The sequence below is a fragment of the Tenrec ecaudatus genome, chromosome 7, assembly GCF_050624435.1.
Source record: "Tenrec ecaudatus isolate mTenEca1 chromosome 7, mTenEca1.hap1, whole genome shotgun sequence".
Lineage (NCBI taxonomy): Eukaryota > Metazoa > Chordata > Mammalia > Afrosoricida > Tenrecidae > Tenrec > Tenrec ecaudatus.
In genome coordinates this window covers 71,872,813-71,898,000 of record NC_134536.1, presented here as the reverse complement: position 1 = coordinate 71,898,000, position 25,188 = coordinate 71,872,813, and the positions used below count along the sequence as shown (strand labels likewise).

General features: G+C 38.7%; 1 long non-coding RNA gene across 1 annotated transcript in view; it reads left to right on the top strand.

The window, feature by feature from the left end:
• LOC142452802 (uncharacterized) overlaps positions 1 to 25,188 on the top strand; it is a 160,002-nt gene that overhangs the window by 109,657 nt on the left and 25,157 nt on the right. The window contains exon 3 of the long non-coding RNA XR_012785345.1: positions 7,046 to 7,178. This is a non-coding gene — a long non-coding RNA (uncharacterized LOC142452802). The remainder of the gene's footprint in view (positions 1 to 7,045; positions 7,179 to 25,188) is intronic.

Sequence of the window (25,188 nt, the reverse complement as noted above, 5' to 3'; positions counted from 1 at the left end):
ATTTTTAGTATGCTTGTCCATTTTGGTTTTCTAACTCAAATCTTTGCACATTTTGTTATAAAACTTTGTAATTTTAGGTGTCCTTTTGTGATGCTTATGGTTATGTTCCAAATGGCCTGAAACGTGATTCTTAATAGTTTGGCTGTTATGATGTAGTTAGCTAGTTATGTAACAATGTGGTCATTCCTTATTTTGTGATATGATTCAATATAATCAAAGATATATTATAATTACTTCCATGCTAAGATATGCTGTGAACAATCAGTTGAAAGGTAATAGTTGGCACGATACACATATATGTATAAATATAGCTATATTTATATGACTATTGATATACCTGTAGCAACAATAATGGCACTATAATTATAATAGCTATAATTATAAATATTAACTATCCTGCCATAGCTCTATTGCATTTTGCTTGATCTGGACCCTATAGCCAGCTTTTCATGATCTAAACTCTGCTTCTGTGGACTTGAGTCAGCAGCTTATTCCCTGTAGATCTTGGGATTCATCAGCCTCTGCAGCCTGTGACCCATCAGCCAGCCCTCTGACCTACTGTTCTTGAGTTTGTCAACCCCTGTGAATAAGAGAAGTCGCTAGTCTGTCACCTGACTCATGGACTTGGGGATTCCCAGTCTGTGCGACCACATGAGCCATTTTCTTATAACAAGTCTCTCTATATATACATGTATAAACTTCACTAGTTTTGCTTTTCTAGAGAACCCAGGCTAAGAGAATTTGTACCAACAGCTTTCTAGAGAACGGAATTGTAAAAATCTCTTTTGTAAATTGGTTCTCAAGTCTATTGTTAAAGGCACTGATAACCCGGCCTCAGTAAAGAGGGTTCTGTTTGTCGATGGTACCAGGTGGAGCACAATGTCACTATCAGTAGATTAAGTATTGGTTAGAATTGAAGTGCTGGGTAATTATGTGATTGAGACTTTTCTGCAATTTCTCCAGGATGACAAGTACAGGTTTGCTGATTTTTTGGCCCTACTTATACTAGACAAAATAGTGGAATAAAAGAGACGAGCTTAGAGTTTCAGAGTCGCAGCTCAAGAGTCCACATAATGGACTTCATCTTTGTCACTTTTGCCCTGAAAGAAAGCCTTACTTCTTGTATCGACCGAGCTGATATTGCTGAAAACCAAACGCAGGGTTTTAGTGTAAGAGTGACTGAATTTCAACATCAATTTAATCTCCAATCGTAAATTGTGCATGTGGTTGTTGTGGGTTGAAGTAAATGCCACTACAACATCCAATTTACACGGTGTGAAGTCTTTATTTTTATCAAGTTAAGCAGAGGGGCTATTCGAAGGATCTGTCCACCATACTGTAGTACCCGTCTTCCCTGGCCAAGCCTCTTTTATATTATTCAGGGAGGGAAGAACACAGAAAACTGAAGAAAAAGCAAGTTAAAATTCATATATCACTAAGTAAGCAGTATTGACAGAAGCGAAACAAAAGTATATTTAGAAAAAAAAGTATATTTAGGTAAAGCTGAAGTACTTGTCCTGACTTGGTTTCCTGTAGAAGATGATATCCAAAGGTTTAGGGAAACTGGCATACTTGAATAAGTTTAGATCCATAGACTCATATAACAGCGAGGAATAAAGTTTTCAAGGGTTCTGTGAATAAAGTTTTCAGGTTTGACAGGGGTAACTGCCCTAGCTAAACAAAAACACCTTGATCTAGTGGATCTTATTGGACCCAATGCTGGAAGGTATTGGGTAGCAGCACTTAATTGACAGCAACAACAACAACAATGACAACAACAACAAATAGCGGGTTACTTTAATGGATGTAAATGGTGTAGTCAATCAGAGCAGTCTGGCATTGTGTTGAAGTGAAATTACTTGGGATAGGCCCTCTGTTCATGTCTTTATAACCACCACCAAATGATGGGTTGGGGTCATGATAACAGGATGTAATAAACACTAATCCACAGGATTTGTGAGTTTTACCATTCTGCTTGGTATATAAGTGAGTCATCTCAGAATCACGAAGCAAGAGCAAATACAGGGAGCATCAAGAAAGACAAGCCACCCACAGAGCATGTGAGGCTGCTGTGGAGTCAGCAGAAGCACTGACCACGAGGCAGAGCAAAGCAGCTGTGCTGCAACCACGAGGCAGAGCAGAGGGACAGACTGGAGACTGTGATGAGCCAGAGCAGTGGGCTCCCTAGAACTGCACTAAGACAGAGGCCAAGGGACCACGTGCAAGACCAATGACTTATCTGTTGCAAATGTTTCTTTTTAGCAACACAAATAGCAGTTACACATGTTGACCTCATCAGGAAGAATACACAGGACTTAAATTGACTACTCTTGTGAAAAGAGATAATGAGGAGGCACAGCATCAGAAGCAGGCCATGTGCCAACTGCAAAACAGACCATCTTTTGCTCATATATAAATTCAAGTTGAGGCTGAAGAAAATCAAAGCAAGTGCTCAAGAGTCAAAGTGCAACCTTGAGTACATCCCACCTGAATTTGAGACCATCTCAAGGATAGATTTAATGCATGGAATATTAAACACAGAATGATACAACTAACTTGTGTATATCCAAAAACACACTCACTCTGGTCACAGTTTATATTTTATAAGTGAAGAAAGCAAAAATATTTAATGCAGACATAACAGGAAGAAATACTTATAACAATTACAGCCTTTGTTTCTGCTATTTGTCACATGGCTGTATCTGGTACTTAAAATTGCCTTCTTCCGTGACCCATTCTGCCTTCTCTTTATTTTCAGCTAGTCCTCTAGCTGGTTGTGGTTCTTTACCTGGTGGAGTGACCCAGACCTACATTCCTTAAGGAATTATCCACTGGTAGTCATGTAAAGAAATGTGTTGCTATAATTTTCCATTTACATTAGTCATAGGGGATTGTAGTACTAAGAGGTATCCTAAGGAATCTCCTGGATTCCAGACATATTCTTCTTTACTGCCATTATACAATACCAATAAAATGTCCCCTTGATAATCAGAATCAATCACAACCATCAGTAGAGTACTTCTCATCTTCCCCTGTTGATCCAGAGTCACGAGAAGTCTGCGGTGGCTCTGTGGCATTCTTAACTTGCAGTTGAATGGAATCCGTGTTGGATCTCTACAAAGGGAATCTTCCTCCCTCCGGAACTAAGATTCTTCGACCCACAAAGGTCTGAAGAGAGAGAGCACAGATTTCCTTGGAGGGTGATTAGGGGTAATGGTAATGGTGTCAATTCCCATGCCCAGCCCTTTGTTCCTGGACCCATGAGTCCTGGCTATTGGAGAAACATCAGCATACATTGACTTGTGGTTTAGAAAATCCACAGACCCCTGGAGAACACTGTCCCCACCCTGAAAGATATTTCCATCTGACTACTAGCATAACGGTGTCTTTAGTAAATGATCCATCATCCTATCAAGCCAGCTGCTTCAGAACGATAGGGGCACAATAGGCCTAGTGGATTCAGGAGCACGAGCCCTTTGCTGTATTTAATTCGATTGATCTGTGGCAATGCTGTGTGGGATAATGTGATGGTGGGTGAGGCATCTGTACATGCCGGAGCACTGCATGCAGGGTAGGCAAATTCATGTTCTGAGAATGTGTCAATTCCAATAAGAACAAAACACTGCCCTTTCCATGATGGAAGTTGTCCTGTGTAGCCAATCTGCCACTAGATTGCTGGCTGATTCCTCTGGGAAATGGCTCCGTGTAATAACTCCATATTGTTGTGCCGTTCATGTTGCTGTAATTACGGAAGGCATACAAGTGGGATTTCAAATACTGGCAGAGTCACTCATGGTGGAGGGGGTTCAGCCGAACTTAGAAATGGAGACATTATTTACGATGTTACTGTTTAGCCATACACAGCCCCAGAAGCTCTTCTGTAATCTGTTGTAAAATGAGGCTACACTAGTACCCCAGTCACAGAGCTGTTATGAAGAGTAAAGGAGGCTAAAGCATAAAAACAAAGTTCTCAGCCTCGTGCTTGGCTTGCTTGGCTTGTGACAGGTGGTCACATATGAGAAAGCTTAAAAAGTTCATGGAAAATAGAATCGACAGATAATGGAATATGTCAAAATCTTTTTTGGATTCTTTCACATATGTGTGACATGCTCTCATTCAAATCCTAGAGCAGAAGAATAATTAATATGCAGAGAGGGTAAGGAAGACATCTATCTGATTTGCATTTCCATTTGATTTTCTTGTGCTCATCAATAACTCAGGGAGCTTGTGTAGGTCCAGGTTGACTAGAGAAACAAATTCATATGTGTATGAGAAAGCGCTTTATATAAAAGAGCAATTGTATATTGAGAAAGCATCTCAGCCTAGTCCAGATAAATTTCCATATTAACCCGTATGTCTGATACCAGTCTAAATTCCCAATGCATGTAATGATGCCGAATGCAGGAAGATCACAGGCCAGTGGTGGAAAGTCCTGTGAGTCCAGTGGTGATGAAAGCACTTCAGTGCTAGTGTGAATTTCCACGTGGCCCCTCCAGCTCCAGGCTCTGGCTCCCTCAGCATAGCTCCATGTGGCTTGTCAGCAGGAATGTTTTGCAAGGAGACAAGCAGAGAGTGTGTCTGGCCTTCAGTGAGCTATTTATCGCCTTCATGCCTCCAAATGAGGTCATCAAGCTTCGACCTGATTGACAGGCTAGACTCCATCCCTTCACTCTTAATAGTCTTAAATTGACACCAGATGATGCAACTACCACGGAGCAGCTCAAGAAATACAGTAGAGATCATCAGAGATGCTGTACAGAGTTGGCCATGCGGTGAGAAAAACCCGATTCCTGTTGTGACGTGTTAGTGTGACAACATATGTTACACTATGTGAGTAGCCACAAATGCAACGTTGCTTTTGTCTGCATAAAAATAGGTAATGTCACCTAGGCTCCCCACTAGTTACATTATACAATTAGAAGAACTGTTTAACATATTTTTACACAATTTAAAGTACCTCTTACAAGATATAGCAGAGCTCAAATTTGAATACAGGATCTAGTAATGTACTTCTAAATATAGCTCAGTTTCTTGCTATCTGCATGGCTCGTCTTCAAGCAGGAGGATTAGCATGCGCTTATATCCATAAAATTGGCAGAAATTTAATTTACAGTAACTGGGTTTTTAAACTTAAATGTTAGATTTAATAGGGTAGATTAAATGTAACAATTATGTGTGAAGAAATTAATTGAGTCTGTTGTAACTCATTCAAATGATGCTCACAATACAGGACAAATGAGAAGTCACTCTTCTAAAATCTCTCATTTACCTTCTTTAGGAGTTGAACAGTTCTTCAGAGCAATCAGCTTTATGGTGGAGTCCTTATTTAACAGGCATTGCATATTTAATCACCACATGTAGACGATATCATAGGAAATAATTGAAAACCAGGTTACAATGGATGGTGACATCTCCTCCATTTGCTTCTTAATTAAGTCACACACACACACACACACACACACACACACACACACCGCACACACACAACTTATGGCCCAAACCAAACAAAGGGATGTGTTCTTCTAAATTCAGACCTGTCTTGTCAGACCTTCATTTTTTCCTACTTAAATTATAAAATAAAGAAAACTTGCCTTTAAAAAAATCACTGTCACAGATGTTTTTGTTGCCCATGGCCATCCTTCCGTCGATGTTGAGTGTGCTGTGTGGTGGGCAGAAATCTAAGGGGTCTCTGGTGTACATTTTTTTTGTTATACAAGCACTAGCATTGTTGCTGTGCAGGGATTTGGTACATTAAGGTCCTAATTAGTTGACCTTAACGAAGGAAATTATCCTGACGTAATCAAGTGAACACTTTAAAACTAGGACTTTTCTTTGTCATTTTTCAGCAAGAGGGAAGACAGAGAGCCTAGTGGTCAGAAAACAAACAAACAAACAAACAAACAAGCATTTGTGCTGTGAACTACCTATGGGAGCCATGTGTAAAGGAATTGTGAGAGGTTTCTAGAAGCTGAGAACAGTTTCCATTGAGAACTAACAGAAAGAAAAAATCGAGGAGGGCTGTAGTTTTCCTAAAGGAAAATGGATTTTTGCCAACAGCCCATGAGCTTGATAAAGGAATCCAGGTCCAGATGAAAACCATAGTACTAGCCAATACCTTGATTTCAGCCGCAGGAGATGCTGACAAGAGAATCTACACCATGCCTATACTTCTCACTTCTGGACACTCCACGCCAATTAGCAGTTGCTATTTAAGCTGCTGTTTGTGCTAATTTATTGCACACAGTAGTAAAACCAATATATAACCTCAGCTGCCGTGTGTAGTTCATGTGAGCGCAGACTACCCTCACTGCCATGCTTAGCTCATGATAGATAGGCTGTGTGTCCATCCTCTTTCTGCTCCAGGGCCTTCTCCAGTGCAGTGGAAGTGTCTTTGGCTCTGTGCAATCCTGGCTGGGAACTATGAAGGATGACCTGCGTTTAGGAATGGTTCCCCACTGGAGAATGGAGCCCACTGAGAAATGCCTCAACCTAATGTGCTTCCAGTGGCTCATTCCCCGTTCCACACAAATCCTTGTGCAAATGTAATTCTTCACGTAGTTCTTAATTTCAGAATGTCTTCTTACGTTTTCATGCTGATTTATGAAGACATAATTTACATGTTTCCTCTTGCTTACAGCAGTAATCTCAACAACTTGGCATTTTATTAACTGGTCCTTCATCTCTATCTCATTTTCTGTCCACAGTAAACTTACTTGTCAATTCTTATTTTTGTTTTCGGGGAAATCCAAACTAAGAGAGGTATGAGCTCTTTATATTAGCCAGAGAAGAAACAAATCACTATCTAGAATCTCCCAGTATAACATCCTTATCATATGCTCATGACATGTAGTACTCAAGGTAGGAAGAAAATGTTTCCTGAGTAAAGTGGAAGAGAAGACTAATATCTTATGGGTAGAAAAAGCCAATTTCAAATAATTATGTGACATGGATTCTGAAAAATCCTCATATCTGACACAGGGGCACTTGTACCAACCCCAAACAATGATGCTAATGACCAGTGCTGTTGTTGTTCTGTGCCATTCAGTCAGCTCGGACCCATAGCGACCCTCTGCCCAGCAGGACGACACACTGCACGGTCCAGAGCCTGCCTCGCAGTCATGACCACAATTCCAGTGCTGAGAAGATGAAGCCTGCTTCATATTTATAAAGTACTTCAAGTATGTAATCCCTCTTAATTCCCACAACTCCCCCTAGATTTTTTAGTGTTCGAATGTGCTGATCCGTAGATGGCATAAAGAATATTTTTGAGGAATAGATTTTATGTACTTCTTAATTTGAAATTTTCTTCCAAAATTTAAAACTGCTTTCCGCAGAACATAATTTACATACTTCCTTGGTTGAAAGTATTTCACATTTCTATAAGGAAGGTTTCCCCCTTCTATCGAGTGTGTCCTATGCTAAAATCCTTTCCATCTATAGAGACACATAGAAGTTAATGGGGAGTTAACTCATTTCTATAGTTCACACCCTTTCTTGAAGTATGTCACAGTTTGTATTACTAATATTTACTCAATTATTTTAAAGAAATTAGTAGTTTTTCCTGAAAGTTTTAGTTAGAAAAGTGATGTTCTCTAGATCTATGAGTTGTAAACAATTTGTGTGAGTCCTGCATTGCCTGCTTTCTGCAGTTTTGTCATTCTTTCCAGAATGAATCCTTGCTTATTATGTTTTGTGAAAGTGGCCTAAAAGAACCCATGAAATATCTTTGGGAAAATTACACATCCTTTGGAAGGTCACTTCTGTTCTTATATTATGTTCTCTGAATTTCTACAGCTTAGTTCTTCACTCAGATATGTTTTCTTGTCTTTTTCCAACTTTTGACAGTCATTTCCTGCTGCTTTTTGATTCTGAAAGAGTAGTTTTCTGTTTGAGGTATCACAGTTGGTTTTTACGAAAAGGTTTTTTTTAATGGTAAAATTGAAAGATTATGACTTAAGGCAGATGAAAATAGCAAAGGAACTAGAACTCAACTCCAAATCTTCATGGAAAGAATGTGTAGAATTAGTTGCAAGTTTTCAATTATGATTAAAAAATTTCCCATGAACCATCACATTTGATTTTTTTTCTCTCAACTAGTTTCATAGCTAGGAGCCCTGGTGGTAGTGGTTACATGTTGGGCTGCAAACTTCAAGGTTAGTATTTCAAAACCATGAGCCTATCTGCAGGAGAAAGATGGGCCTTTCTGCTGTCCTAGCAGTGGAGTCCTGGAAACTCACAGGGGCAGTGAGTTTACCTTATCCCATGGGTTGGCATCAACTTGCTGGCTGTGAAGTTAGTTCATTAGCCCTATAATGCCTGAATTTTTAATTTCAGGATGAAATTTTTTGTTTTTATTATTTACTTTCATAGTGATCAATATATATAACAACCAAAATGTATTAAAAATATAAAATTTGCAATGTTTTAAAAATGTAACCAAATTGTCACATTCATCCATGGATTCTAATACAAGAATAAAAAATGCCTGTCTGACCACAAGGTGCAGAAGGGACCAGTTATCAGACATCAAAGAACTAAAAATCATATCAATGGGTGCTCACCTCCCTGATACAATGAATGAAGACAAACATGTGCATAAGCAAATGTGGGGAAGAAAGCTGTTGGTGCCTGGCTATCAAAAGATATAGTGTCTGTGGTCTTAAAGGTTTGAAGATAAACAAGTGGCCATCTAATTCAGAAGCAACAAATCCCACATGGAAACACACCAGCCTGTGTGACCACAAGCTGTTGAAGGGATCAGGTATCAAGCATCAAGGAACAAAAAATCATATCATTGTAAATGTGGGTGAGTGCAGAGTGGAGACTCAAAGCCCATTGGTAGCCAGCCATACACCCCTTACTTAAGGGTTGTGGGGTGGAGATGAGCCAGTCAGGGTGCAGGGTAGCAACGATGAAACATATAACTTCCCTCTAGTTCTTAAATGCTTCCTCCCTCCCACTATCATGATCCCAATTTTACCTAACAAATCTGGCTAGACCGGAGAATGTACATAGGTACAGATAGCAACTGGAAACACAGGGAATCCAGGACAGATGACTCCTTCAGGACCAGTGGTGAGAGTGGCAATGCCTGGAGGATGGAGAGAGTGTGGGGTAGAAAGAATCTACGTATAGACTCCTCCCTGGGGGACGGACAGCAGAGAAGAGGGCGGGGGGAGACGTCGGACTGTGTAACATATGACAGAATAATAATTTATGAATGATGAAGGGTTCGTGAGGTAGGGTGTAGTGGGGAGGGAGGGAGAAAATGAACAGTAGATATTAAGGGCTCAAACAGAAGGCAAATTTTTGAGAATGATGATGGCAACAAATGTACATATGTTCCTGACACAATGGATGTATGTATGGATTGTGATAAGAATTGTACGAGCCCCCAATAAAATGATTAAAAAATGCACCTTCATTTCTAGATTATTTGTCATCTTATTTTATTATTAAATAAAAAATCTGAAAACGTATTTTATTTATAAAATATAATACAAGTTTGTTTATAATTTTAGTGTGAAATTGAACAAAACAATTTTTTTCTATTGAGATACAAAGATGAACTTTGCATTTGCTGCAGAAAAATACTGGTGCACTCTTGCAATTTACCTTTTTGCATCTTCCTCTGTTTGTGACCTCAGGGTAATGGTGAAGACCATCCAAACGGGTATCCCTTCCAGGGATACGTTTGGTGGCAGGACCTCTTCTCTTTTTGTTAGAAAACTCAACATCCGTGAAGCTAGTAGAAGGTCTGCCTCTTTTTGTTGGTCTATTACTTTTCCTTCAAGAGGAAGAGCTTCAGCGATGCTCATTTTCAACTCTTGCGGACTTTGGATTTTTTTTTTTTTGTAACTGAAGGCTCTCACAGTCTCTACGATAAAGTAGCCAAGAGTTCACAACAGTCACATCTACAAAATGAACAAATAATTTGTGATAATATTTTTTCTATCTGGTGTGAATTCTGTACAGTGCAATTAGCGAGTCTATCAAATCAAGCAGTGTATCCAAAAATTGCTCAAGTTCCTGGATACTCAGTGCAAGAGGTTTATTGGGATTTTGCTGGATTGCATAAAGATTTGAATGGTCGACAATATGAGTAATGATATCCTTTGAGAAAAAATGTCTACAATATTCAACAGGATGTTTTACTACCCCAGAAGAATCTATTTGTCCTAACCATTTTGGCATAGGTCTAGCTGTACCGTCTCCAGAAATGTGCCGTCAAAGAGGAATTCTCCGATTTCTTGATGTAGATGGCTTTGAACTTGTAGTTTTTGGAAGTGATTCTTCAACAATTGAAATTTCTAACTCATCTTCACTGGTATTATCATTACTAACTATGAGGTCTTCTAATTCATCCAAATCAGAATATTCATTTCCTATCATGGGAAAAATAAATATTGTTATAAACATAGTTTGAATAGAAATATATTAAAAATTTTACATTGTAAAATCAAAAATTTTAAAATAGTACACATTTTAATTACTAATTTCATCCCTATTAGCATCTGGTTCCTTGTCTGAGTCTGTACCACTTCCATCTAGGTCATAAATTTGCCATTTTCCATAAAACAGATCATATTCCATGCTGTGGTAATTTTTGTCACCTTCGATTCAAAAGATGAATGTAACAAATTCATTATGTTTAGAAGAAGCAGAAATATATAATAAATATAATGTTTTTATGAGTATTACACCTTTGACATAAAACTATAGTTTTATGAACATATACAAAAAATATCAACACTAAAACTTCACTAGATTGAAAATTATCGTAAAATGCACTGAACGCCAATGACCACTTAAACTCAAATGCACAATTGGTCAAAACATGTGCCACTAGTCAAGCATTTTGCCGCTAAAATGCATGACTAGCGGTATATATTTGTACTAGTAAAGTGCAACGATTTCATCGTCATCATCGTTTGCTCCAAAAGCTTTATAATTTCTGTACCAGACACATTTTAATTAAATGTTATGAAAATGTTGTGCTCAGAGTTATAGGGTTAGTGCTAACAAAATCAATTATTTGGAGATTGTTGGAGGAGTAATTTTGCTTTTTAAAAAAATAAATCAATCCTGTTCTATAGATACCAACCAATGATTGCCTTAGAAAATTTCATGGAGCACCCCTGCCCTCCCAATGCAAGAACACTTTGTTCTATTAACCTGGCATTCCATGATGCTCACCTTTCCAACAGGATCAATGAAGACAAATGTGTGCATAAGTAAATGTGGGGAAGAAAGCTGATGGTGCCTGGCTATCAAAAGATATAGTGTCTGGCGTCTGAAAGGCTTGAAGGTAAACAAGTGGCCATCTAGCTGACAAACAACAAAGCCCACATGGAAGAAGCACACCAGCCGTGTTATCACGAGGTGTTGAAGGGATTAGTTATCAGGCATCAAAGAACAAAAATCATATCATTATGAATGAGGGGAAGTGCAGATTGGGACCTAAATGATTCTTCTCCCCCCCTCCCACTATCATGATCTCAATTCTACCTTATAAATCCAGCTAGACCAGAACATATACACTGGTACAGATAGGAACTGGAAACACAGGGAATCCAGGGCAGATGATCCCTTCAGGACCAGTGGTACGAGTGGCGATACTGGGAGGATAGAGGGAGGTTGGGTTGGAAAGGGGCAACTGATCACAAGGATCTATATATAACCTCCTCCCTGGGGGATGGACAACAGAAAAGTGGGTGAAGAGAGATGTCAAACAGTGTAAGCTATGACAAAATAATAATAATTTATGAATCATCAATGTTTCACGAGGGAGAGTGGAGCGGGATGGGAGGGGAAAAATGAGGAGCTGATACCAAGGACTCAAGTATAAAGCAAATGTTCTGAGAATGATGATGGCAATACATATACAAATGTGCATGATACACAATGGATGTGTGTATGGATTATGATAAGAGTTGTGCAAGCCCCCAATAAAATGACTTTAAAAAGCTCTTATATATGGTTGTACAGCCTTGATGGAAATGTGGATTTTGTCTTTCAGTGGACCATACTTAAAAGGAAACAAAAGTTAGTAACTTCAGTCACACTCTCTATTAAGGTGGAGCCTCAGAATACATCCTGCCTTAATCCTGTCCATAATTATAGAAGAGAACTTCTGCCTAAATAGGATTGTTACTAGACACAGAGGCTAGCATCTATAATATGTCACACAGGGATTATGGCTAGAAGAGTCATATTATTGGCTGCATCTAACATCCCTGGACAGCTGTACATTACATTTTGGAGATCTTCTTGGTCAGTCTAAGTGTTCATTCCTTTTCCAACTCATGCATTTCTAATAAGTCAACATGGTCTAAATACAGAACTGGCTCCTGTGTTTTCAGCCAGCCAGCAGTTATCCTCCCTTCTCAGGAATGATGCTAATCATTCCTCCTGGTAGGGGCTCTGTCAGAGCTCAAATCTTACTGCCTTAATTCTTCACTAATTATGGAAAAATGAGCATTTTCAGTCTATTGGTTATTAGAAAGGATCACGTTTACTATGGTCTCTGACCAATTATTCTGCCTTGATCATTTCACCATCAAGATACCTTTGATTTTTGTCATGTGATAGTTATCTTCATGTTCATACTTTCCCCTGTTATAACCAGATTCAGCAAGACGACTTGACCCTTCATGGTGGCCATCAAACAGTGTATTTATAACATAGACTTATTATTTCACCCGGCACAACAGATATTTGCACGAAATCAGTTGAAAACATGGGACAGAAACTTCACATCTCTTTATAGGCAATAACTACCAAGGTCAATCTTACTATATTTTCAGGATAGTGATCCTATGATGGTCACTGAAAAGAATAGGGAGTAAAAGCCCAAATTAATTTGAGAACTAAAAGTAGCATCATTTTAATTCCGGGATGTATGCTACCATGTCAAAATGGAGTTAAATAGCCCGGCATTTCTAGTTCCTTAGCTATTCTAAATTACAGACTAATGAATGATACAGTCTGTTGGGTTTTGGTCTTGGGTTGGGAGATATTTGGAAAGTGTATGAAAATTTAGTTGCAACACCTATCCTTCTAATTGTCATTCTTTCTCTCTGCAAAGCGCTTTATTTACCAAGTGCCTCAACACAGGCAATTAAAGAACTTTCATACCTCTAGATAGGGCTACTTCAATTCTTGATATGCTTAAAATTTTGCAGTTTATAATTAGGACTTTGTCAGCTAAGTAATCAATTAGGTAAAACTTTCTGGAGCTTTATCTTGCATGAGAAGATTAATATGTGCTTTACTAATAATTACATTTAGTAGGATGGATCTCTTCATTAGTTCTATTTGTCTATTGTTCAAATTCACGATTACATTTCCCCATTACCCAGGACACTGCTGTCATTGTTTTTCTTCTCTATCAGGCTAATGCTTTAATTCTTGGAATTAATTATTATTGTGACTTACTAAATGAAAGAAATTTACTTAGAAATAACAACATAAATTTACTTAAGAATAACAACAGAAATTTACTTAGGAATAACAACAGTGAGCATTTTATGCTGGGGAAAACTTGCTAAAACGTTTTAAACAAAAAGCATATTTCCTCCATACTTTGTTAAATACATGGAAATTTATTTCATATAATCCCATAGACACTTATTGAGCATTTGCTATGTGTTAGGCACATAGAGAGCAGGCAGGAAAATTAATAAAACATGATTCTTGTTCTCAATTATCTCATAAAAAAGGAAAAATAAATGACTATGTACAATACACTGCAGTAAAGGCATTGACAATGTTATTTAGAAGCTCGGAGGGAGGGGAATGTATTTGTCTATAATATTTCTATCTAATCTTCATTGAGAAGGTTAGATTTTAGCTGAACTTTGAAGACTCAGGAGTTAGCTATATGAAAGCTGATGGAAAGGGACTTCCAAGCAGAGAAAATAGCATTTTGTTGTTATTAGGTACTGTCTAGTGGGCTCTGATTCATAGCAACCCTATATGGACAACAGAACAAAACACTGTCAGATTTTTGCTGTCCTCACAGTCTCTCCTATGCTTGAGCCTACATGTCAACCATTTCATTGGCAGGCTTTCTCATTTTCACTGGACCCCTGCTTGACCAGGTATGATGCGAAAATAGAACAGTATGGTAATATTTAAAGAGGGCGATGTGGTAGAGCAAGAAGATACATATCAGAGAATTCCAGTCGAATTTCTGTTTAAATTCCAACAGATTTAACAGGGTAGAAAAATATTTTTAAGAAGAACGCCCAAGATAAATCTGTAATGACTCTTACCCCAGAAGCCCCCCATCGGGAATCAATAGTGCAGTAGAAAGATCCTATTCTTTGGAATCAGAGAAATCTTTTCTTCAAAGCACATGCCTACAACATGCTAATAATGTAAACTTGAGAAATGGAATCCTTTTGTTTCATTATAGAATAGAGATAATTACAATTTCACAGTTATTGTGAAAAGATAGCAAGCAAAACCAAATTAAACCCAACCCAATGCTGTCAATTCCAACTCATAATAACCATATAATGAACAAGCCTATAGAGAAGCCTTGGGACATTGCAGATATTCTATACAGGCTAGTTTCAATCTCCTTTTCTTGTTCAAACTCATATGTACATCACATATGTACATCCAACTCAGATGTGAAGGTGTATGCTGGTCTGTGGAATCCTGATCGCACTGTGAGGACTTATAGATAGGCTTAGAGGTCAGAGTATTAGTCAAGACACTCACTGGTTTTAGACTTTCTGAAACATTTTATTATCCTATAGGAAGTTCAGATTTTTAATATTATGTTTCATAATAAACAATTCCCAAGTCTAGTGATGTAATATAAGCATTTATTAATGTTTTATAATCAAAGGGTAAACTAGTTGATAATACCAATCTGGGCCAGGCTAGCTGGACTTGCTCATTTGACTGTTAGTTGGGGTAATAGCCCTGCTGACAAGCCTGGTGGCTCTTAACTGGGATAACAGAGAGTATTGGGACAAGTGTCTATTATCATTCAACGAGTCAGGTTAGGCTTATTCACAGGTGGCAGGAGGGTTTCTAATAGTGAGAGAAAATAGACTACCTCTTGATTAGAGGACAGATACAAACAAAGCAAAAAACAAATTCACTGCTTGCAAGTTGATCCTAACTCATCACAACTTTACAGGATGGAGTTGAACTGCTCCTTGGGGTCTCTGAGAGCATGGGCCTTTACCTGAGCAAGTGGCCTCACCTTTCTCACATGGAGTGGCTTGGTTTGAACCACTGGTCTGTGGTTAGGAGACAATGCTTAACGCACTGTGCCAGCCCAGCTCCCTTGATTAGTGTCCCAGCAATGTGAAATTGCAAAGAGGCATAGGTATCGGGAAGACTGGAGATAGTTACCATTCACGTCATCAAGTTGTTGTTGTCAGGTGTCATCAAGTTGATTCCGACTTAGAGAAACCCTATGCTCAATAGAAGGAAACACTGCTTGGCTCTGCACCATCCTCACGATCGCTCCTCTGTTTAAACCCATTACTGCAGCCATTGTATCACTCCATCTCCCCAAAGGGCATTCCTGTTTTTCACACCCCTCTGTTTTACCAAGCATGGTGTCCTTATCAAGGGACTGCTCTCTTGGCACAACATGTCCAAAGTACGTGAGATTGACTCTCACCATTCTTTCCACTAAGGAGCATTCTGGTTTAATTCTTCCATTCTCGCCTCATTTGTTAGTCCTCTTGGCAATCCATGCTACATTCAATATTCCTAACCAGCACCATAATTCAGACACACTGCTTCTTTTTTTCTTCCTTATTCAATGTAAAACTTTTGCACACAAATGAGGCAATGCGAAATGCCATGGCTTGGGTCAGATGTACCTTATCCTCAAAGTAACATCCTTGCTTTCCAATAATTTAAAGTGGATTTGTGCAGCAAATTTACGCAAATGCAATGCAACACTTGATCTCTTGACTGCTGCTTCCATGAGCATTGATTGTGGATCCAAACAAGACAAAAATCCTTGGCAACGTCAATCTTTTCTCCATTGACCATAATGTTACCTATTGGTCAAGTTGTGAGGATTGGGATCTTCTTTACATTGAGTGTAATCCATACTGAAGGCTGCAATCTTTGATCTTCATCAGCAAGGGCTACAAGTCCTCTAATTTCTCCTTACTTTTAGTAAGCAAGGTTGCACCATCTTTGTTGTAGGTTGAAGGTTAATAAGCTGTGTTAGCCCGGGTAGACTAGAGAAAAAATCCATCAAAACTCATCTGAGTATAAGGGAATTTTATATAAGGGGTAATTGTACATTAAGAAAGTATCCCAACCTAGTCCAGACCAAGACTGATATTAGCTCATATGTCGGACACCAATCTATAAAGTCCTCTTATGACTCATGAAAATCGTGCAATGACGCCAAATGCAGGAAGGTCACAGGCCAGTGGGAAGAAAGGCTTGTGGATCCACTGGTGTTGTAAGTATCTCAGCGCTAGCAGGGGTGTCATGTGGGTCCTCCAGTTCCCAGGGTTGCATCAGGTTAGGTTCATATGGCTTCTCCTCAGGGATGTCTGGCAGGAAGTGAGTAGAGAGAGAAGTGTTTCCTGCCTCCAAGGAGGAAATTCCAGAGTTCCCAGAATTCCCAGGTGTAGGCCACGCCCACACAGAGGCTTCATTGACTATGCCCCAATTTACAGACCAGACTCCACCCCTTCACTCTTAATCTCTCAAATAGACAAACGATTATATAAATACCACATAAACCTTCCCCCAATTCTAATGCTTCATTCCTTCCCACGTATCTTTGCTCAGAATACATATTTGATAGTAGTATGGTAAGAGGATACAACCCTGAGGCACAGCTTTCCTGATATTAAACCATGAAATGTTCCCTTATTCTGTTCACACAACTGCCTCTTGATCCAGGTTCAAGTTCCGCACAATGCACATAATGGATTGTTCTGGAGTCTCATTCTTCTGAAAGCAATCCATAATTTGTTATGCTCCATAAAGCCGAATGGCTTTATAAAAGTAAAAAAGTATGTAAACTACTTTAGGATATTCTTTGCTTTCTGACACGATCCATCTGATGCGAGCAATGTTGCAGGTTTTCTTCTAAGTCTGACCTGTGTCTCTGGAGGTTACCTCTCAATGTACTACTGCAACCATGGTTGGATGATCTTCAGAAAAATTTTACTTTCATGTGATATTAATTTTGTTGCTCTATAATTTTAGCGTTCTGTTGGATCAGCTGTTTTTTAAAAAAATATTTTAATGAGGGCTCTTACGGCTCTTGTAGCAATCCATACACCAATTGTATCAAGCACATTTGTGCATATGTTACCATCATTATTTTCTATTGAGCCCTTGGTGTCAGCTCTTTTCCCTGCCCCGCCCCCCGCAGCTTTCTAGTCCCTTGATAACTTATAAATTATTATTTTCATGTCTTACACCAATCGCTGTCTCCCTTCCCCCATAGTTTCTGTTGTTCTGACTCCTGGTGGTGGTGGTGTGATTGTGTCCATCATCAAGATTAGTTTCCTCCAATCTCTCCCCACCTTCCCCCTGCCTGCTTGGTATCGATACTCCCATTCCTGTTCCTTGATTCTGTGTGTCATGAGCTCTTATGTCTTATCTGTGCCCATGCTTCTGTCTAGACCCCAGTGAAAGGCAGCACTAGGGTCATGATAGTGTGTGTGTGTGTGTGTGTGTGTGTGTGTGTGTGTGTGTGTGTGTGTGTGTGAGAAGAAGCCTGAAGGAACCAAAAGCGTATGGTGTGTTTCATCAGTGCTTTACTGCACCCTGATTGACTCATCCCTTCTCTGTGACCCCTCTGTGAGGGGATGTCCCTTGGGCTACAGATGGGCTTTGGGTCTCTGTTCCACCATGTTCTCAACCATATGTTTTTTTGTTTGTTTTTGTTTGTTTGGCGTCTTCTGTTGCCTGTTTCTAGGTCCCAGCAACAGCTCATGATCATACAGGCTGGTGTGCTTTTTCCATGTGGCTTGCTGCTTCTCTGCTAAATGGCCCCTTATTTAACTATTTAAGTTCAAGCCTTTAAGACCCCAGCCACTATATACATACATACATATATATATATATATATATATATATATATATATATATATATATATATATATATATATATATATCCTACAGGGCAGAATAGAACTGCCCCTGTGGGTTTCTGAGACTGTAACTCTTTTTCTTTTAAAAAAAATCATTTTATTGGGGGCTCTTACAGATCTTATCACAATCCATCCATCTATCCATTGTGTCATGAACATTTGTACATATGTTGCCATTATAATTTTAAAAACATTTTCTTTCTCCTTGAGCCCTGGGTATCAGTTCATTTCTTCCTCTCCCCAACTCTACCTCCCTCATGATCCTTGATAAATTATAAATTGTTATTTTTAGACACTTATCTTTTGATAGCCAGGCACCATCCAGTTTCTTCACCACATTTGCTTATGCCTATTTTGTCTTCAGTGATTGTGCTGGGAGGGTGAGCATCACAGAATGCCAGACTGTGGATCATCTTTCTTTGGAATGAGTACAATATGAAACTTTTCCAGTCAATTGGACAAGTAGCTGTCTTCCAAATTTCTTGTTAGATGAGTGAGTGCTGCATCAGCTTTTTGAAATATTTTAATTGTATTCCTTCAATTCCTGGGGCCTTGTTTTGGCTAATGCTTTCCCTAGAGCTTGAACTTCTTCCTTTATCACCATTGGTTCTAGCTCATGTGCTACCTTCTTTGGTACAGCGACTCTGTATATTCTTTCTGCTTTCTTTTGATGTTTCCTATATCATTCAACATTTTCTCCATAAAATCGTTCAATAATGCTACTCAAAGCTTTTATTTTTTTCTTGAGTTATTTAAGTTTCAGATCTGCTGAACATGTTCTTCCTTTTTGGCCTTCTAACTTTAGGTCACTGCACATTTCATTAAAATATTTTACTCGGTGTTCTCGAGCTGCCCTTTGAATTTTTCTATTCAGCTCTTTGACTTAATCATTTCTTCTATTTGTCTCAGCTAATTTATAATTAAGAGCAAGTTTAAGGGTCTATTCAGATAACCACTCTGATTTTTCTCTCTTGCATGTCTTTTTAATGACTGTTTTCTTTCTTGATGAATGATGTTCTTTATATCATCCAACAACTGATCATGCCATCTGTGAGTGTTCAAATCTCTTCTTGAAATGTTCTCAGAAGTCCGGTGGGATAAATTCAGTGTCAAACTTTGGTTCTTTTAGACTTGCCATCATTTTCTTCATCTTCCGCCGGACTATACATTTGAGCAATTGATGGTCTGTTCCCCAGTCAGCAACTGGTGACACTGAGCTTCTCCATCTTCTGTTCTCACAGAGGTAGTCCATTTGATCTCTGCGTATTCCATCTGAAAAGTCCATGTGCACAGTCACCTTTTGAATTGTTGGAAAAACAACATAGAGATCATGTGATCCCCAGCTTATTTTCCATAAACAAGACCATATTTCCAACTACTCTTCCTTCCCCTTTGTGTCCAACTTTTGCATCTTGATTGCATGAATGATCAATTTCAGACAGAATATGTTGGTAGAATTCTTCAATTTCTTCATCACTAGCTGTGTGGTTTGTGCATACACTTGAATAATCATTTTAATGATTGGATTTCCTTGAAAGTGAATAGATATAATCCTATCACAGATAACATTGTACAATCACGTCATGATTGATTTTGAACTGTTCATTTTGGCAATGAATACAACACCATTTCTCTTGATTCTGTTATTCCCAGAATAGTAAATTTTGTTAGTCTGAGTAGACTACAGAAATAAATTCATAAACACTCATGTGTATAAGAAAGAGATTTATATAAAGCTCAGTTCAGATCAAGTCCGTACGTCCGATATTAGCCTATATGGCCGGTATCAATCTATAAAGTCCTCTTCAGACTCACAAAACACATGCAATGACACCGAATACAGGAAGGTCACAGGCCAGTGAGTGGGAAGTCTTGTGGATACAGCGGCGTTGTAAGCATCTCAGTGCTGGCAGGGGTCTCCATGTGGCTCCATGTGTCCTGTCAGCCGCAATGTCTCCCATCGAGTGAGCATGTGTATCGCTTCCAGTGAGCAATTTATCACCTTCGGCTTCCAGATGAGGTCATCAAGCTGCAATCTGATTGACAGGCTAAGCTCCACCCCTTCACTTGTAAGTCTCAAATTGACAACAGCTTATGGAACTACCACCTAAATCATATGATTTTCTGATTCAAAATGGCCAACACCAGTCCATTTAAGCTTCCTGATACCTAGGATATTGATCTTTATGCATTCCATTTCATTTTTTACCACTTCCAATGTTCCTAGATATATGCTCTGTACATTCCAAGTTCTGATCTTAGCAGCCTTTTGTAGCGGTTTCTGCTTACCTTGAATTTCGCCCCATCAGCAGATGAGGCTCTCAAAGGCTCCACTTCCACAGGTTTTAGTCCATTCCCATCACCATGGTTGACTTCACTTCAAGAAAGCAGCTCCTCTTCAGTCACATTGTAAGTGACCTCCAAATGGAGTGGACTTTCCTGGGGCACCCTCTCTAACAATGTTCTGCTTCCCATCATTAGGCTTTCTGTATCTGACAATGTTTTGAAGCTGTGCATAAGGTTTCAGTGTCTACTCCCTCCTAAGTGGGCAGTTTATTTCTTCTTCAGAATATAGGGTGGGGAAACGTTTTCTTGCCAAGGGTCATTTTCATATTTATTACATCATTTCTGGGGCATATTCATCAAACATTTAATTAACTTATTCCTAATGTGACTGCTGGAGCTACTTCTCTGGTGTGGCACACGATGCGTTAGCTACTATTGGTGATTGTATTGACCTTACATGGTCCTAGTCTAGGTCAGGCACACCTGTCCGTGTACTAATGTAATCCCTTTCAGGGCGGATGGTAGTGATATCCAGGTAATAACTAGTGCTGGTGTAAGGGTGGTGGAGCCTATGTCTGTGAGGTCTATTAGTCCATTGGACTAAAAGTTCACATGTATTTTCAGTTTTTAATCACTCTTCTTTCCTTTAGTTGCAACTTACATAGCTTCCTAGGAGCTTTTAAAATCTTAGTTGCATAGTTTAAGACCAAAGTAGGATGCAGCACACTGGCTTTGTGGATTATGCTATGTCAGTGGACACTGGCATCCTTTAGAACTGTAGTCCTGAGTTCCTAGGCTGGGTGATTTATCCCTCAAGGTACTTACTTATATCTAAAAAGCCTAATACATTTGCTTTCTGTATCCACCCCAGTCATGGATATATTTTCAGCAAAGATAAATATCCATGCACAAATACCATCTGTCAAGTTAATGTATGTTTGTGGTTATAGCCAACTGAGTTATCACTGGCTTGAAAAACTCTTCTCATGACAAACAGTTCTCAACTAGCTTCCTGTCTTAAGGAAATGACTGTATATATTCACATAACCAAAATCTGAATTATACACTAATACTGTTTAAACACATTACTTCTATATAAATTACATGAGAAATGTAATAGCCAAATGTTATCATTTTGCCTTTTCATGTAATTTCTAGGCCCTCTATTCTCTTTGACTTGTAAGTCATTATGCTACACCATTGACATTTGTGTACCTTAATAAATATTCCAGAGAGGCCCTGGTGGTGTAGTGGTTATGCATTGAGTGGCAATCCTCAGGGTGAGCAGTTTGAAACCACCAGCAGCTCCAATGCAGAAAGCCTGGGCTTTCTCCTCCCTGTAAACAGTCTCGGGAACCCAGCAGGGGTTGCAATTAGTCAACATTGGCTCCATGGCAGTGTTAATAAATATTCAAGTATTTACTCAAAACTTTTCTTTTTGTGATTTTTGACTAATAAGGCATTAACTTATGGGAGGCTCAAAAAGCAAATTAAGAACAGCTGTGGGATGATTAATATTGATGCCTCAGGTGCTGTGTTCTGTCGGTTTTCTGAGTGGCAGTCAATCAGCAGAAAAGTGGAATTGAGCTGGGGATTTTTCCCATCTTGTTGCAAGCATTATTGGAAGTTCAGATGGACTAAAATGGCATCTATCCCCTATCTCTCTAGTTAACAACTGCCAAAGCTATTCTGGATATAAGGTTATTATCTGAGTATATATTTATATAGTTATTTGGTATGAAAAAAATATTAATTGATGCATTTTAACATTGAATATCGTGATTCATTTGGCAATGATTTCTGATTCTTCCATTAAAATAGGGGTGAATAATATGCTTTTAAAATTCAGGAATTTGATTTCATTCCAATTTGTTATATTCTTATATATTAGTTATATTCAAAATGGAACCTTATTGTTTTCCAAATAAGATGGTATTTGACTAGCATCAATGGCCACCTCTGCCTACACAGGTTGGAATCAGTGTCAAAGGAGGTCAAGGTATTTGGAGGCAGCTTTAATAATGAGTAGTATTGAGTGCTGCTTTCAGGGGTACTCCACTCACCAGGTTGTATAGATATATTTTAAGGAGATCATCTCTTTAAAAGAAAAAAGATAGGACCCAATGCAATTAGTATTGCAAATCATCTTTTGCCCTTGTAATTCCAGATCTGTGGAATAAACCTGTATATTTTTAATCTATTTATATTCAATAAAGTATTACAAATTGACAATTTATCCTGAATATTGGAGGGATAATAAATGGAAGACAATATTTTTTATACCAGGAATTGACCCTATGCTTGTTCAGTGCCCATTAAAATTTCTAATCTCTTACCCACAATAAGAGTTATATACTTCTATATCATCAGGACAATATCCTAGCATATTTTTGTAGTTTTAAGAAATTATAAATGAGTGTGAAGTTTTAATATGATGAGAAAAACTATGCCACATTGGAAAACACATTTTTAATCCTCTAGAGAGGAAATGGCATGGTGGGCTGTGTGTGTGGGGGGGGGTGGTGAGGTGGGGTGTCACATTTGACAGCCTTTGTCTACACAAAGGGAAATACAACTTCACATATGCCAAAAGATGATTTCTATAAGGCAGGTATCAGACAGGCCTGTACCCTCCAACTTCCTTTATGCTGTTCTGACATTAACCATCCCTTCCATGACACTACTTCTCTGCTGGAAACTAAACGGACACTAAGATTATGGGCTTTTACAAAGAAAACTAACAGTTTATAAACTGCTCAGGATACAGCTCTTTTGTCTGGTGTGATTCTTCTTAGTTATGCTGGCAGGCATGGCTCTCTTGGTCTCAGCCTATCAGTTACATGGTTTCTTGGCCCCTGCCTCAATGGGTTAGGAAGTTTGCCCACTGATCTGCCTCATGATCTTGGTGCTTCTGCTCTGTAACTGCAGGGAGGGATGTGGAATGTGGCTCTTCTTTCTTGACAATCTTGGGGTTTTTGAGAAGGCTCACTTATATACCCAATTGAATGCCAAACTGAGCAGTGGAATGTCAAAACTGAAATACAGCCAGTTAGCATATTTCACACCTTATTTGCATTTTTCTGCCTAGTCACTCTACCACTGGGTTGTCAGTTTGTCTTACTGTGGAAGCCTGCGTGTTTCTATAATACTGTAAGTGATGTCACTAATATTCAAATGCCAACAGGGTCACCCAGGGTAAACAAGTTTCAGCAGCACTTCCAGACTAATAATAGACCATGGAGAAGGAACAGACTGTCTTCTTCTGAAGTTTTAGCTACTGCAAACCTGGGGACTAGGAGGAACCATTGCCTGACGTAGTGCTGGAAGATGAGCCCCGGTTGGAGGCCACTCAAAATATGACTGGGGAAAAATTGCTTCCTCAAAGTAGAGTTGACCAAAATAACATGATGGATTGAAGATTTGGAGAGCATCATTTGCTTATGATCAGACATGATTTAAAATGAGAAGAAAGAGCTGTGAAAGGATATATTAGATTGTGAAAGATATGCCAATAAAACTATAATAATAATAATAAAATAAAATACAATGGAAAAAAGACAATCTCACCCCCCCATCCTCCAAAAATTGGGACATGGAATGTATAAAATATGAATCTAGGAAATTTTAGATTTAGTATAAATGAAATGGAACATGTAAATGTTGATGTAGGTATTCGTGAACTGATATGGTATTGACCACTTTGAATCAGACAGTAATATGGTTTACAATGTTAGGGATGACAAATACAAGAGGAAAACGGAAGTATTCATCATCAATAAAACACATCTCAAGATCTAATTTAAAGTACAATACGGTGATAGGATAAAGTCCAGAAATATGACTATTATTCAGAGTTAAACACAAATCATTGCAGCTACTGAAGAAGAAATTAACCAGTGCCAGAGTGAAATTGATAAAACCTGCAACCAAAACGCATTGGCAATTATTTGGAATTGGAATACAAAAGTTGGAAACCAAGAGGAAGGGATAGTTGTTGGAAAATATGACCTTGAAGGTACAAAGGAAGCTGGAAATCATCGACAAAATTTTGAAGGGTCAACGTCTTCATTGAAAACACCCTTTTCAGCAACAGAAACTGTATGCAGAGACCTTGCCAGGTGGAGTTTACAGGAATCAAGTTGACTCCATTTGTGGGAAGAGAGGATGGAGACACTCACTGATCTTACCCCCAACGGAAGCCAGGCACTGACTGTGGAACAGACCACCATTATCCATGTGAACGTGCAGGCTCCAGTCGGAGAAAATGCTAGCAAGCTCACGAGAGCCAACATATAACCTTGAGTAAACCCCATCTGAATGTCAAGACCATCTAAAGAACAGATTTGACATGTTAAATACTAACGATCTAAGGTTTCAGAAATTGTGGGATGACATCAAGAACATAATACATAAAGAAAGCAAAGAGGTTATTAAAATAAAATTTAAAAACATCAAAGTGGATGTTGGAAGAGACTCTGAAATTTTCTGTTAAATGTATATTAGTTAAAGAAAATGGAAGAAATGATGAAGTAAAAGAGTTGAACAGGAAATTTCAAAGGTCAGCTGAAGAAAACAAACAAAGAAACAAACATTAAATGAAACAAGCAGAGACCTGGAGTTAGAAATCCAGCAGAAAATTACCCAATCGGTTTATCTCCAGCTGAAAGAACTGAAGAAAAATTCAAATCTCAAGTTGCAATATTGAAAAATTCTGCAGACAAAATATTGAATGATGCAGGGCACATCTAAAGTAAATGAAAAGAACACAATTAGCCACTATACAAAAAAGAATTGGTCA